Genomic DNA, 16,161 nt, shown 5'->3' with positions numbered 1-16,161 from the left:
AAATGGCTGTTTTTCTGACACAACTTGAGAAACGTCCACACTGCAATTGCATTCTTCTGCAAGAAAATCAAAAGAACAGACGGTTTTTTCCAGCATTGGTAATCTTCATTCTATGAGAGAGAAGCCTTTTTGCACTGTCAGATGCGCTGCCTCTGTGGTTGGGCGGCTGGGAGTGCTGCTGCTGCCGGACTGAGGGTCCCCCGTTCCTGGTTGGTCCCGCTGCGGGGAACAGAAGAAAGGATGGGTCAGTCAGGCAGCCCGGCCACTGTCCCCACACCTCATGCCTTCCACCCCACCCCTGAGGCCAGGTGACACCACAGGGGTAGTGTGGCTTGGGCCCCCTCGGTTTCCCCCTGCCTCCCCCGTGTTGTATGTTTGCATAAAGGACCGCCCCTGGAGTAGGGTCCTCCTCCATATATTGGAACCCCCGGTCTGTGTCCTGGCCCCGTGGAGGGTGGGAGGGCACTTGTGATGCGTTAACCTGTGGAACTCCATGCCGGTGGAGTCTGTGAGGCTTTGGGCTAATCAATGGTGTTTGACAGGGAGCGAGACGAATCCCCACACAGTGCCTGGGAGCACGTCTGGCAGACGTGGTCTAGGCTCTCAGATCCCCATCGTGTGGGATATCTCCTGAATGGAACCCAGAAAGTGACTGGGGACTGTCCCATCCTTGCAGCAAAACTCAGGCAGCCCAAGCGCTTCTCCCCCCTTCTCCCTCCCACTATCCCTCCCACACGGTAGCCTAGGGACATGTGTGGCCGCAGTAGGGACTTCCCTCGGGGAGCCAGCCAAGGCGCCAGGAGCAGACGAGGGGCTCAGGGCTGTGATGCTGAAGTTTTCCCAGGAGCAGCTGGCTGTGCCTCACAGCCAGGCATGGGGACAGCGTGCCGTTTTGTCTGCTACATCCTTGCAGAGGTGTGGGCTCTGGCCTGAGTCCCTGGGGCCCTGGCTGGTTCCAGCCAGCATCCACCCTTCCCTCCCCCGCCCCCCCCAGTCCTCCCAGATGTGCGTAAGCAGCACGGTCCCAGGCATGCCCTGGAGCTGCCTGCCGTGACCACGTGCCGCTCGGTCACCAGGCTGCACATGGTTGAACGTGCTGCTTGCTGCTTAATGCTACACAGCGTGCAGCTCACGTGGCCTGAGTGACATGCTCTCCCCCACCCCTCTCTGGGTGCCTGGCTCCCCGCCCACCCGCCCTTGTGAGTGCAAAGTGCAACACTTACCGCTGGAGCCTTCCCCGGCCTTCGAGGATGTGCGGGAGACGTTGGGGCTGCCGGAGGGGGCCTGCTGGGTGGCACTGCTGGCCTCATCCTCTAAAGCGCTGCTGCTGTCTCCCTCCCGCGTTGTGGTGCTCCTGGTGATTGGGGGGTGCACGCAGGTGTCCGCTGTGACGTCCGGGGTTTGTGGAGCTGGCTGTCCCAGGATGGTGTGGAGCCGGTCATAGTGGGGGCAGGTATCTGGTCCTGCCCCCCAGCCCTCGCTGGCCCACACATAGCCTAAGCGCAGCTCCTTCACTTTAGCCCAGACCTGTTCCAGGTTCCGGGCTGGATGGCCCTGCTGGGCTAGCGCCTAGGCCATGTGGCCGTGGATGTCGGCGTTGCGGCGCCAGGACCGGGTCTCATGCAGGCCCTCCTCCACCTCCCACAGGTCCAGGAGGGTCTCCAGCTCTCCCGAGGACCAGGATGGGGCTCTTCTTTTGCGGCCCCTGGGGGCCTCCTGCACTGGGGGTGCAGGTGGCTGAGCACCCGGAGCTGCCATCCTGGGCTCTGAGGTGGCTGCTGGGCACGGCAGGGGCAATGTGGCAGACCTCAGGCCAGAGGTCTGAGGCACGCTCCTGCCACGTGTGTTCAGCAGCCTGCGTCTGCTTTAAGAGCTCAGGTTACCAGGAAGTCTGGGGCGGCTACGGGATCTCCCAGAGTCCAAACGGCTTTTTTCCGTTTAGCCTGCTTTTGCACAAAAGTCTTAGCTAGCTGTCTACACTGGCCCTTTTGCGCAACAGTTTTTCGCAAAAAGGACTTTTGCCCGAATGGGGAGCATCAAAGCTTTTCCGCAAGAAGCACTGATTTCAGACAGTAGATCATCAGTGCTTTTGCGGAAAATCAAGCGGCCAGTGTAGACAGCTGACAAGTTTTTCTGGACAAGCGGCTGATTTTCCGGAAAAACTGGCCAGTCTAGACACAGCCTCAGAATCTAGAGCTCAGCTCAGGACCAAATTCTGCTGTTCAGAATAATTTCTAGCAAAATAATACAGAACCAGACCTTGTGACACATGTATTGTCACGCTGTACTGATGTCAGCAACAGTTTTGGGATAAAGTTCAGGTTTGATGGTAATATGCTCAGAAGCCCTGATCTAACATCCCTTGAAATCAGACGGAAGGCTCTCATTGCCTTCAGTCACTTAGACCCATTATAATTTTATTTCTCACTTTATAAATTATGTCATATGAATGCTTTGAGGGGAATTTTTGTTACTAAAATGCGCAGTGCAGTTACATTATAAAGTGATAAAAATGCCTGCATCCTTTCTACATTAACATCCAACATTGCTACCACCAGTGAAGAATTATGAGTCTTACTTTTCCATTGATAGATGCAGCCTGACAATCTAGAAAATTAAAAGTCTCTCTCTGAACCAAAGCAAAAGCTGGAGAATGTTCAGTGGGATCACTTGAAAACTGTTGGTGGTGGTATAATCATGGTCAAAGTGAATTTATTAAAACTAGTGTTAAACACATTCAAGCCCCTGGTTACCAGCATTCTTTATTGTATCTAAATAATCATATTTAGCAATTACATAGTAAAACATTTGCAAACATTAAATAAATCAGGTCCCAAAAAAACCACTTTGAGGAAAACAACAAAATATTCTCTGTCACGCTGTCTGGGGTAGCTCACAACCATGAGTGCCTCCCTCAGGACACAGGCAAAACAAGCACTTGGTTTAAAGACTTACAAAAATTAGTAACAGTTCACATTTCATCTAATGTGCCCCATTAACTTGAGTACTGTTGGATTACTGTAAAATGTTGGGGGTTTTTTGCTATAAAAGCTGAACCTTCTGAAGTTAAAGTCTGAGGGTATGTCTACACTACAGCGCTAATTCGAACTAACTTAGTTCGAATTAGTTAATTCGAACTAAGCTAATTCGAACTAACGGATCCAGACTAAAAAACTAGTTCGAATTAGTGTTTTGCTAATTTGAACTAGCATGTCCACATTAAGTGGACCCTGAACTGGGCTTAAGGATGGCCGGAAGCAGAGCCGGCAGGGCATCAGAGGAGGACTTAGAGCGTGGAGATGCTGTCTCAGGCTAGCCGAGGGCTGTGCTTACAGGGTCCCGACCCCCACCCCGGACAGACAGTTCTCAGGGGTGCCCTGCTTGCAAAGCAGTCCTGGCTTGGATTGCCCAGACTAACCACACTGGACACATTACACCACTCGGCCATCAGCCCAGCTGCACTTGCCGCAGGCTGCCATCTGGGGAGAGGGGGCAATTGAGGGGCTGCAGGAGAGGTTCCACGCCCAGAAGCCCGCAGAGCCAGCCCAGTCCTCCCCATCGGGGGATCGTGCCCCATTCCTCCCTCACCTCCTTCCACTTACCCTTCCCTAGCCCCTCTTCTTGATGTACAAAATAAAGATAACGTGTCTTCCAAAATGGAATCTGTCTTTATTGAACAAAACTGGGGGAGACTGGGAAAAGGAGGTGGGAGAGGGGAGGGCAACTACAATGATCAGGGGTTGGGAACAGGTCCCATATGAAGAGAGGCTAAAGAGACTGGGACTTTTCAGCTTAGAAAAGAGGAGACGGAGGGGGGACAGGATAGAGGTGTCTAAAAGCAGGAGTTGGGTGGAGAGGGTGCATACAGAAAAGTTCTTCATTAATTCCCATAAAGAAGGACTAGAGGACACCAAAGGAAAGGCATGGGTAGCAGGCTTCAAACTAGTAACAGAAAGTTGTTCTTCACAAAGCAAAGAGTCAACCTGTGGAACTCCTTGCTGCAGGAGGCTGTGAAGGCTAGAACTAGAACAGAGTTTAAAGGGAAATGAGATCAAGTCATGGAGGCTGGGTCCATGGAGTGCTATTAGCCAGGGGGTAGGAGTGGTGTCCCTGCCCAAGGTTTGTGGAAGGCTGGAGAGGGATGGCATGACACAAATGGCTTGGTCACTGTCTTCGGTCCATCCCCTCCAGGGTTCCTAGGGTTGGCTGCTGTTGGCAGACAGGCTACTGGGCTAGATGGACCTTTGGTCTGACCCAGGACGGCCATTGTAAGCTCAGGGCTCAGGGTCGGGGGTCTCACTGGACCCCCTTGATTCTCTTGCACACCTGCTCCTGGGTGGCCAGGGTGGCAGCTCTCCTGCCCTAGACGGCCACTTTCCTGTGCCTAGTGCAGAGATCGTGGACGAGGTCCACAATGTCTACACTGGACCAGGCGGGTGCCCGCCTCTTGCGGTCCCGGGCAAGCTCCCGGGAGCCGCCAGCGTGGTCCCGGGAAGAGGGGAAGGGCTGGGGGGCATCGGGTGGCTGGCTCGATCCGTGCCAGGTGCAGGGTCTGCTGGCTGGGTGCTGGCAGGCTTGCACCTGGCACGGGCACCGTAGCCAGCCCGTGCCCCTTTAAGGGATCAGGGGCCGGGAGGGGGGCAGACGAGTTTCCCTGGTGTTGGCCAGAGTGGCCACTAGGGAAACCTGGGGAGGGCTAGCCTCCCACTAGTTCAAATTAATGGGCTACACACCCCTTAATTCAAACTAGCTAGTTCGAACTAGGCTTAATCCTCGTAAAATGAGGTTTTCCTTGTTCAAACTAAGCGCTCCGTTAGTTCGAATTAAATTTGAACTAACGGAGCGCTAGTGTAGCGCCTCTGAAAGTTAGTTTGAACTAACGTCTGTTAGTTCGAACTAACTTTGTAGTGTAGACATACCCTAAGTGAATTGTGTTTATGACCTTCTCCTCTGTTTACTGCCTCACCCAAATCCCATATATTATTAGATAAATCACAATTTTGTTTGTTAACCAGGGATTACAGCAAGAATACTGCTTCTCTAAAATGTTACCAAAGCTCAGCATTTTACATGTTAATTAACACAACATTTAGACAACTCCCAGAAAATTAAATCATGCACTAGAGAACCCTGCTTCCCTAGACCTTGCTGACACTTTGTTTTTGCCATTAGTTCATTCATACATCTTACACATAAACCTACCCATTCTTCATTGCCATTGGCAATTCTCCCATTCTCCCTCTTCTCCAACATCACAATCAGTGCAATTTTTTACTTCTGTCTTTTTTCTTCACCCATTAGCACTTTTACTAAATCCTTCCATTTACTGCACTCAATATTTCCAAAATCCATCATTCTTCTCCATCCACACTGCCAAAATTCTTGTTCCACCCTGATTTTTTTTCCTTTAACTATTGAAACTAACTTTTTTCCTGGACTCTCAGACATATATGTAACTCCCTCCAATCAACCCAAAATTCTGTGGCATAAACACCTACCTCACTTGCTGTTCTCTTTTCATCTTCAGACCCCCTCCATTAAAATCCTCTCACTCCATATAGAGGATAGGATTATAATTCAAAAGATCTGGACGAACAGGAAAAATGGTCTGGGGTAAATAGGATGAAATTCAATAAGGACAAATGCAAAGGAACAATGAATTGCACACATACAAAATGGGAAATGACAGCCTAGGAAGGAGTGCTGCAGAAAGAGATCGAGGATTTATAGTGGACCACAAACTAGATATGAGTCAACAGTATAACACTGTTGCAAAAAAAGCAAACATCATTCTGGATGCATGAATAGGAATGTTATTGGTAAAAAAGGAGAAGTAATTCTTCCACTGTTCTCTACACTGATTAGGATTCAGATGCAGTAGTGTGTCCAGTTCCAGGTGCCACATTTTGGGTATGATGTGGACAAATTGGAGAAGTCCAAAGAACAGCAACAAAAATTATTAAAGATCTATAATATATGCTCTATGAGGGAAGGTTGAAAAAAAAAACTGGATTTGCTCAGTTTGGAAAAGAGAAGACTGAGAGGGGACATAATAGGTTTTAAGTATCCAGAAGACTGTTACAAGAAGGAGAGGAAAAATTATTCTCTTTAACCACGGATGCTGGGACAACAAGCAATTGGCTTAAATTGCAACAAGGAAGATATTGATTAGATATTAGGAAAAGCTTCCTAACTGTCAGGGTGATTAAGCACTGGAATAAATTGCCTAGGGAGGTTCTGGAATCTCCATCATTGGAGATCTTAAAGAGCAGATTAGATAAACCTCTGTTAGGGATGTCTAGATCAGGAGTGGACAATAAGCAATCCACAGCTCCCATTGGCTGGGAACTGCATATGCACAGGTAAATAAAACGCCACCCTGGTGAACCATGTACAGACCCTGGGCTGCTTATTGCCCACCCTTGCTCTAGCAACTGGAAAAAGGCCTTTTTGCACCAGCAGAGTAGTCCAAAGCTTCTCTAATACATCCCAGGATTTAGCCTGTATTCTGGAATCTCTCTCATAAAACTGAGTAAATAAAACAAAATGAATTTCCAGTGAAATCATAATGTGTCTGAGGAGACTATTAGCCTCGGGTGAGTCACAGTCATTTTAACCTCCCCCATCAGACAGGGCAAGATGGTAGTGACCCTCATTTCCCATGCTCATCTGGAGCGGCATTGTTACAGGCTAGACTGTTCCATTAACCCTTATGCCACCTTCTCTACTGCACATTCATTTACTAGTGAGAGAATCATTATTATCTGTATTACCATAGCACTTAGTAGTCCCTGTGGGGATCAGGATCTTGTAGTGCTGGGTCTTGTGCAAACAGAAGAAAAAGATGTCCCCTCCCTCAAAATACATATAATCTTGTTCTATATGGTTAGTATAAAATAACAGCAAATGGGTTGTTCTGAAATGTCCTTAAATAGCATATGATATCTAGGTTAGACAGCAGAGTCTAATATTTATTGTTTGAGGGTAGGGGCATGTAAATAATTGTTCATTTTTGGGAATAAAAGCTGTTTACACTGTTTCAAATGATTTTCCTTGAAATACATAAAACATGTGCCCCCTCCAAAACCCAGAGCTGCCAGAAATGACTCCAATGAAAGAATGTCTGAGCCCAGGCACTACCTCTGCAAAGGGAAAAATGAGTATATTTGTAGAGTGGTAATATTGGGGGTGAGGGAGATAAGCCTGTTCTTACATTTTTCCTGTGGTGGGATAATATCATGTTCTATTGATTTAAACTAAAACTAAACACCCTATTTATAGCATAACAGGGTAGAGGTAATATTTCCCGCATCAGTTCACAGGTGCAGTGACACCTCCTGTAGTGCAGCAATGTGTGCCGCCACAGGGTCTAGATATTAGTTTTTTCCAGTTTGAGGGCAGAGCCAGTTAGAAGCTGTTTAAAGAATTGGGAGTGATGTCCTCCTGCATTATCTAAGGGCAGGATCAAGCCCCTGGCATTTATATCATGTTTTTCTCTTGCCGTTCTGAATGTCACAGGTGCTTAGAGGATAGCTCAGTGTGTGTGCATTCAAAAGACACTAAAAAAGGAAAGTCCAAACACATTTCCAAACATCTTTCAGTGTCTTGATTTTAGCTTTCAGTAAAGAAATATACAAAGCACAGAAAGGATAAAGACTCATTTTAAATCAGATCGTGCATACTGCTCAGTTATGATACAATTCCCTTCTTCCCATATGAGACGTTAAAAAATCTTTGATTTTCTACCAGTGTTAGTAGAACTAATAGATAACACTTTCCTGAGGAAAGAAGGTCTTTTTATGGCAAGAACTATGATTATCAAAACCATGGCAAGGAACCCATCTAAGCTTGCCTATCAATCACTTACCTCTCTGTTGGTAACAGCAACTATGAAACCAAAATATTCTCCATGACAGAGACAATGATATGCAAACATACAAGGGAGTTTAAGCTTTCATATTTGAAGAGCCTCTCATCTCTTGAGAGGCAATAGAGATGGATGGCTTAGTTTGATTTGAAATGAAACGAACCCAAACCTTTTCCTCGGGACCTTTTCCACAGCCCACAGCATCCCAGGTTGGGTCAGCAGACCCCATGTCTGCTCATGCTAATGCTCTAAAATAGCTGTGTCGACAGAACTTTGAAGCTGCAACTTGGGCAGGAGTTCAGACTCTGAAACCCTCCCTTTTCCCTCAGGTCCGAGCTCATGCCATATCTTCAGAGAGCTGTATAAATAGATATTTTTAAAGAACTAGCATGAGCCCCACATCCCTGAGTCTGTCAACCCAGGCTGAGAGACTCATTTCCATGGACTGGGATGCTGTACCCATTCAAACGTAATGGTTATTGTCTTTGTTCTCACCCTTCGCAGGGGATGAATTTCCCCCACCCTTAAATGTACCTGGCCTGCCCAAAACTCTTCATTGGGAAAACTGGGCAAAGCAAAGAAGGAACAGGCACAAGAACAATTGTTATTGATGTGTATTGTTAGCAGCCAGCACTCCTGTCAGAGAGCAGGCCAACACTGCACTAGCTGCTGTACAAGCACAAAACAAAAAAGATGCTTTCTGCCCCAGATAACGCAGTTAAGTTATAATCCAACAAATGCTTAAGCAATGTGCTGAGTGATCTCTAGGAGGCCTGCTAACATGAGATATACTATAAATCTGCTTCAGGTCATCAGGAGAGGGGCCATACTCTGGTCTGACAGTGGTTGTTTTCCACAGACTTCCATCTATAAATCTAATGACTCAGTAATAAGAGAGAAACAATAAGATACCTGACTGTTTTCCAGAGTAGCCAGTTTTTTTCCAACTACCAAATTCCCACATTTCTTATGCAATTATGAATTTGTTCTCTGAAATTTGGCTGTAAACAAAATCCAGCATGTACAATGTGGCTGAGATAATATTGGGGAAGCAACACGAACTATTGTAATTTTCTGACTTTTAATGCATGGTTGTTTAGCCCTTAGGTTTTGCCATTTCTCATTGCTGCATTATAACTTTTAGTTTGATTTGAACTAGCCTCTTTGAAAAAACACATAAAGAACTGAGTAGGGACAGGTAAAATAATGTGTTAAAATAGAAGTGGCTCAAACCATTCTGAAGATTAGAAAAAGGTCAATTTTGAAGCAAATGACCTTCTTTCTGACCAAATTAGAGCTGAAGTGGCCTCTCCACAAGCATGAATTTCACTCAGATAGCTAAAGGAGCTACACTGGCCACTATTGCCATAGGAATGAGCTTTGCTCTGTTGGAATAATGCAAAGGTGAGAACAGCTTTTCCTCTGCGTTGCACTTGTGGAGCCATTTACATCTGGGCAAGGTGAGTGAAAAGCCCTGCCACTTATGAAAAGGACAGAGAGTTGCAAAGGGGGAAGAAACTACTTGTAGGTCAGCTTGCATGGTGCTTCTGTTCCCAGTCTTCTATTTCTTGAAAATTGTCCAGCAAACCCTGTAGTTAATTTTGTGGGCACCTCTAGGTGTACCAGCAAGTGGAATGTCTGAGTCCAGCTGCAAAAATGTGACAGTTGGGCTCGATTGTTAACTGTACAATTTGTCCTTCATGAGGGACCTGCACTGGCTCAAGAATATCATCCTCAGAGTTCCCCTTCTACTCCTCTTCACTCTGAGGAGGGGGAACACCCATTTTGCAGCAGACAGACAGCTACTCTTACCAGTGAGTAGAGCAGTTGGAAAAAGAGGGTGCAGGACTCCACAGTAGAGGGTCAAACTAGTCACCTCTGGTCTCTCTATGTAGCTAGAGTTGCAGTCTGACCAGATCCAGGCTGGGACATACGGAGGTCTTCTTCCTGTGCAGCCAAGTAAGTAATTTGGGGCTGGCTCAATACCAGGAAAGTTCTAGAGTGGCTCAGATGCAAAGTAATGCACAAGGCTATTATAATTCTTTCCACTTTTATTTGTGGTGGGTTGGCCTAGCCACCTCACGGCCCGTCTGAAACAGACATCTAGACAAAGATGTTTAACTATCTCTAAAATGTTTTTACAGGTATAATAATTGTGCTGTTGAATGAGCCTCAAAATCCTGTCCTTGCTTGCTGTCTGACTGAGAAGCAAGTTTAACTGCAATGGTGGTGGGGGGACACCTATGTTCAAAGGAAGCTTTGTATCATTTCTGCCCACTCCCCTGTGCCTGTCTGTCCTCCTCTAGCTGATGAGTGCTCTTAAAGTGATTGTGCTATGATCTCTACAACCTATTTGTTTTTTTCTTTGATTCAGCACATCAAAGGCATGCTAGATACTTAACTCAAAGCAGCACAGAGGGTGCATAAGGCAACATTTCTAAAAGGTTACTTCTGTGATAGAGGAGTTGAAATTTATAATTTAGGATGATGGCATATTCTAGGCACCTGCAGTACCTGGAGTACTTGCCTTCTTTCATCTGCAGATCATATACCAGCAGGTGCCTGGAGAAGACAGTCTGCAATTAGTGCTGCATCATGTCAAGAAACCAGCCTGCAGGTAGGAGGAAGCCTTGGCTGAGCAGAGGCTGGTGTGGTTTATGACCTGGCACCTCCCCCCATCCTGTGATAACCAGATTTTTGGTTCAGGTGCCATTTTAGACTGCCAAGTCCCCTTTTTTACTGGACTTCCCAGTTGAAAATTCAACACCGGGCAACTCCAAATGGCACCTAGACTCAGAAGTTCAAAATGGACTCTTCAGGTAAAACACAGATGGGTGCAACCATATTCCTAGCAAACAGAGATGAAAGAATCACATTTGGAAACTGACCTTACCTGCCCATTCACACTCATTGAGAAGTCAAACAGGAATCTGAGGCTGTGTGCGAATTTGAATTGGAGCTTGATGTCTTCAGAGGAAGGTGGAGACTAAATCTGGTCCAGTTCTTTAGACCTTTTCCCCTTTGTGACCAGCATCACTTTGATCTTGCTTGAATTCAGATTAAGTCAGCTGCCTTCGTCCAAGAGCTAATTTCTTGGGGGCACTCTGACATTTTTCATTTTAGTAATGGTGCTGGATGCATCAGCTGCAAATGAATTAGCCACACATTGAGTGTCATCAGCAGGCTGTTGGCATCTGAGCCCATGGCATCTCATTATCTCTCCTGGTGCTTTCATGAAGATGTTGAAGTAAAAATAGGATGTCACTTCAGGTAAAGGCTTTCAGAGCGGAGGAGCAATTACCCAACCCCACTATCTGAGAGGAACAACTAAAGCCACTTTGTACTTGTCTAATTCTGCTATGTCATGCAGTCATATTATTTGTTACTTGTAGTCCAATGTATGAAAGGCTGCAGAGAGGCTCAGCAGTATGATCTTGAAGACCTTATCGGTATCGAAGAAGTCAGCTTGTAGTGCCACTAGAGTGGTCTGTGTGCTGTGCCTGATTTGAACCGTGACTATAAAGCATCCAGCGTTTTGGTGGATATCACTTGTAGGAGTTTGATGGTTTCTCTTTCTCCCATTGTGTCCAAGAAAGGGAAATTCGAGCTAGAATGATAGCTGGTGAGATCTTCAGGATTGGGAATTGACTTCTTGAGGACATGGTGCATTACCGCATTTTTTCAAAAAGTTTGGCAGGTGTGCTTCTGTGGAAGTAGACAGTGACTATTTCCCTTAGTAATGAGCACAGTCATTTTTCACTGGCTTTAGTGTGCCAGCAGGAACATGAATCCATTTCACAGGTTATGATTCTGATGTTTTGCAAGACTTTTTGAGCTGCAGCCTCTGAGATGGGGACAAACTCAGACGTGGTGAGTAGTTTTCCCTGTAAGCTGTGCATTTATGCGGCTGCTCAAGAGAGATTCAAATGCCACACAGCTGATTGGAAGAATGCCCACAGCTAGGATTTTTGTTTCGACTGGTGGTGCACATTCACATATTCCTCGGTGTACATAAAATATATCCATACATGGATGAAAAAATCTGCACATAGATGCAAAAGATGAGAGGGAACGTTGAGGGAGAGACAGATAGTATAGTTTGGACTGGGGTGGAATTTTCTGTCTCAGCTGTTGCCATATATTCTCTTAATCTTACCAAGGATAGGTGCTGACAAGTCTTTACAGTGGTTACTTAAGTCTGGTGTCTCGGTTACATAGTCTGTGTTGAGTAGACAACTCTCTGTGTGAAATAGATCATGTCACATTTTCCAGGCACCTGTGTCTGTATTCCTGCTTTCCCCCACCGCTCTATAGTTCAATCCAGAAGGGTCCCATCAAGTCTCTGGGCACTTCAAATCTCTGGACAAGGACCCTCTTTCAGCTCCCACCTCACTTCCTTAAGGCCCTGCCTTACACTGAGTTTTCCCTACCAAGGAAGTTGGCTTCTTGAGGACAGAGTGCACTACTGCATTTTTTCAAAGAGCTTGGCATGTGTGCTTCTCTGGAAGTAGACAGTTACTACTTTCCTTAGTAATGAGCACAGTCATTTTTCACTGGCTTTAGAGAAACTCCATCTTAATGGATCATGTGCACATTTTGTTACACCTGGGTTCAGATCTCATGAGTTTCACCTAGTTTTAGATAGTGCAGAACAGGCAGTGACCAAATTTCACCCCGTTCAGGTCAAAATGATGTAAAATGGCAAATATTCTAAGATTTTGTGAATCCCAGCAAATCTTACCTATTAGTATGTTTCCATTTCTATTGAGCTCTGAAAAGCAAGTAAATTTCTCAGTCTGGAGTTCCATTGTGAATATTTTGCAATATTCGCAATGGGGCTGTAGTGAAAACCTGTACAGGTAAGGAACAATACAAAAGTAATATTGCATGCCCTGATGACAGCTTCAATTCCCAGAGTTGAATTTAGCTGAGTCTACTTTAATTCTCATTTTTAGTAACATCTATTTTGTAAAACCTATTAACTGGTTTTCTACAGACATAAGTTCAAACAGGATGTAGCTTAGGTGCGAATCAAGGGAATTTCAGTTTTAGGGCGATACATTGTCCACAAATTCAGAAGACATTTTCAACTTGTCTCTAGTAGTTAGATCCCCAAGCCAAGAGTTCTTCTAGGCTGAATGGATGGCTTGACAGTGATATAGAAGTTCGTGATGTTATGTCTTTTATTCTGTGCCCACAGTGCAAGTCATTTAATGAAATCCATGGTTGGTACATTTAAGATGAAGTAAATAAATATTTCTTCTCGAAGTCTCTGTAATTCACTGCTGAAGGAACTCGAGTTGTCATATACTGTAGTTGGATTTTAAAATGTTATGACTACTAACAACATTTGTAATTAAGCATGATTCCCGACCTAGATAATCACATCTAATATGCTGGGGCATCAGTTGTTCGCTGCAGGGATCAGACAAGAATTTTTAATCCATATACAGCACTGCATAAATAACCAAGTATATTATTTTTATTTGGAGTTCTCCTGAAGCATCAGTCAGTGGTCATTGCCAGAAGCAGGATGCTGCACTTGAAACACCAGTGGTCTGATCTGGCTTGGCACTCTGTTCATAGCATCTAGTTCCTAGCTGGCTTTAATTTGTGTCTGAAATATTCAAGGTCTACATTGGACAGATTCCAATGCCAAGTCTGAAAATGACAATAAGCGTATTTCAGCCTATAAATACATCAACAAATGCTTGTCTTGCACATGACTTGTCTAATTCTTGTGCATTGTTAGTATGGTCAGAATCATTAAATAGCTTGTCACAACATCATTAGTTTGTCACAGTCAAATATATTGTTGTCTGCAGTCAGATGGCCAGCAATTGCAAGATTTTATTTGGGTTTTGATTTGCATGCTATTGTGAAATTATTCAAACAGTTTCATTTGACATGGAGATGAGGAAGACAATTTGGACGCTGCATTTTGTGTGGGTAACCTGATATTAGAAAATATTTGGATTTGAGTTTCTAGCAACCCTCAAACATTATGAATCCAGACCCCTTTTCCTTTTGTTTGTATCATATATATGTGGGTGCTTGGTTTTGAATAGTGATCCTGACTCCAAAATATTTTTTCTATATGTACAATTTCTGAGGCAGTATGTTGAAAGGAGAGAGCAAGAACTTGGTTTCAGCGCACTGTTCACAGACACAAAGTTTGTGATTGCAATATATTAAAGTTAAATGTGTCTAACAACAGATCTCATGCTGACACAATGGAGCTTGCACTGTTGTACTCATATTGGTTTCTGGAAATTAGAGAGACAAGACAGGAGGAGGAGTATCTTTTACTGGACCAGCTTCTGTTGGTGAAAGAGAGAAGCTTTGAGCTTACACAGACCTATAGAAGAGCTTTGTGTGAGTCAAAAGGTATGCTTTCTCACCAGTGACAGATATTACCTTACCAACCTTGTCTCTGACAGTGGAGACACTGTCCCAGGGTTTTATTCTAAGGGTATGTTTTCCATTCACAGTTAGCCCGGATAATTGGCAACTAGTTTATCTGGGTGTGAGCATTCTGCCAACAAAGCCATCCCTGAATTATTGTGTCTTCACATTTTCTGCAATGTGTATGGTTTTGAACGTATCCTGTGGTGTTTTGTTCTGTGCTATTCTAAGATTCCTTCCCAATCACTTATGGGAGAAATTTGTGTCCTTCAGGAGGAATTGTGAGAAGGGCATTGAAAGTCTATGAGCACTTGAGTGATTTTTTTGTCTGTGTTTTCATTGTAAAGTGGATGTGTTCCAGCTTGAATTAAAGCAGAATTTAGGCTTCAGCACACCACCCACAACATCCATAGCCATGCCAGCCTTAAAACACGCTCCCCAAACTGGTCAATAGTTTTTTCTCTGTGGATGGATGAGTGAGCTAAAATCCAAATAAAAGCTTGGACAACCATACAATGAAGACATATCTTTAGATGGCCTGCCTCGCTCACTGGGAGAAACCAGTCCATAGCAAAAGGAGAATTCACACTTAGGTCTTTTAACAAAAAATAAAACACAAAATAAAGAACAAAACAAAAAACCAATGGGATATGGCAATTGTCTCTGTGATGGGGTGTATCAACTCTGCACTGAACCACTGGGGGGACCAATCATTGTGGACCCTGGAGGCCACACCTTCTCTTCTCTGCTACACAGTCTCCAGGTGGAGAACACAGCTAAAAAGAGGCAGCCCAGCTCAGTCCAGGAGGGGAAGGTGATGGAGAAGGAAGGACGTACCATACTGATTTCTGCAATGCTCCTAAAAACAAAACCCAAAGACCCAGATTACTCTCCAGGAGACTCACCGATTATGGAGACTACTGGGGAAACTTACCCACCACCTGCTTGCTGAGGGAGCTGCTGCCTGTTCTGCCAACCAGCCCAAAGAGAAGCCAGGCCACTAGACTGATTGTTTTGTCTTGTCCCACACATGGACCATAGACTGACTGATATTTAGCCCTACCCAGTTCAGTTACCTGCCCCAGCCTGGAGGCTACAGGGCCATGGAAGTTTTGTTTGTTTTGGTTTGCCCCACCCAGAGGTTGCCTACCCCAGCCTGAGGGCCACAAAGCCATTGACTGTTTGTTTGTTTTGTTTTGCCCAGCCCCCATTGAGGGTGGAGCTTTGTGAAAAGTTTCCCTCACATGGGGAAAGCATACTAGGAATGCTCTCTGGAAAGCAAACTGAGACCAGGCTGAATCCCAAGAACTCCTGAGCTTGCAAAAATAAATACATAAAATAAAATGTAAACTGCAAGGACATGGCAGTGACTGCTCTGGTGGAATTTTTAAACTCTGCTACCCAAGGATCACAGTGAACGAATGCCTACCCCACCTTTAAAAACTTCAGTAGTGTGTTTTGAAAATGCCCCTCTTGGCTTTCTCCTACCATTACCTTTACCATTACCATCTTTGTCAGCACATAGGTATGGCTCCAGGTAAAGCTGCAGCTATGAGAAACTCTAGGAAACCTAGATTTCCTTGGGACATAGGGAAGGAGCAAGGCAAGCCAATCTACAGAATTCCCACAGGAATTAAGAGATTCAAAGTGACATTGCAAAGGTGATGCTGAAGCTGGAGTATGACAGGGAGGCATTCCAGTGCTGGGGAAAGGATGACAGTGGCCCTACCACCAGGCAAAAGAGGCCAGCAAACAATTTGGTGGTATCCTCCAGACCAGCTGTGTGGTACTAGATGCCAGATGAGCAGGTACCCTTCTACCTTCCTAATAAAAGCAGGCAGGTTGCAAACAGTAGCCAAAGGAGGGAACCACTGAAGAGGAGATTGGGG

The 16,161-nt window shown here is 45.3% G+C and overlaps 1 long non-coding RNA gene across 1 annotated transcript in view; it reads right to left on the bottom strand.

Annotated features, from left to right (window-relative positions):
* LOC142822374 (uncharacterized) overlaps positions 1-11,758 on the bottom strand; it is a 104,845-nt gene extending 93,087 nt beyond the window's left edge. The window contains exon 1 of the long non-coding RNA XR_012898425.1: positions 10,761-11,758. This is a non-coding gene — a long non-coding RNA (uncharacterized LOC142822374). The remainder of the gene's footprint in view (positions 1-10,760) is intronic.
* Between the last annotated feature and the right edge of the window lie 4,403 nt (positions 11,759-16,161).

Source organism: Pelodiscus sinensis, chromosome 1 (assembly GCF_049634645.1).
Source record: "Pelodiscus sinensis isolate JC-2024 chromosome 1, ASM4963464v1, whole genome shotgun sequence".
In the NCBI taxonomy this organism is placed as follows: domain Eukaryota; kingdom Metazoa; phylum Chordata; order Testudines; family Trionychidae; genus Pelodiscus; species Pelodiscus sinensis.
This window is presented reverse-complemented; position numbering and strand designations above follow the sequence as displayed.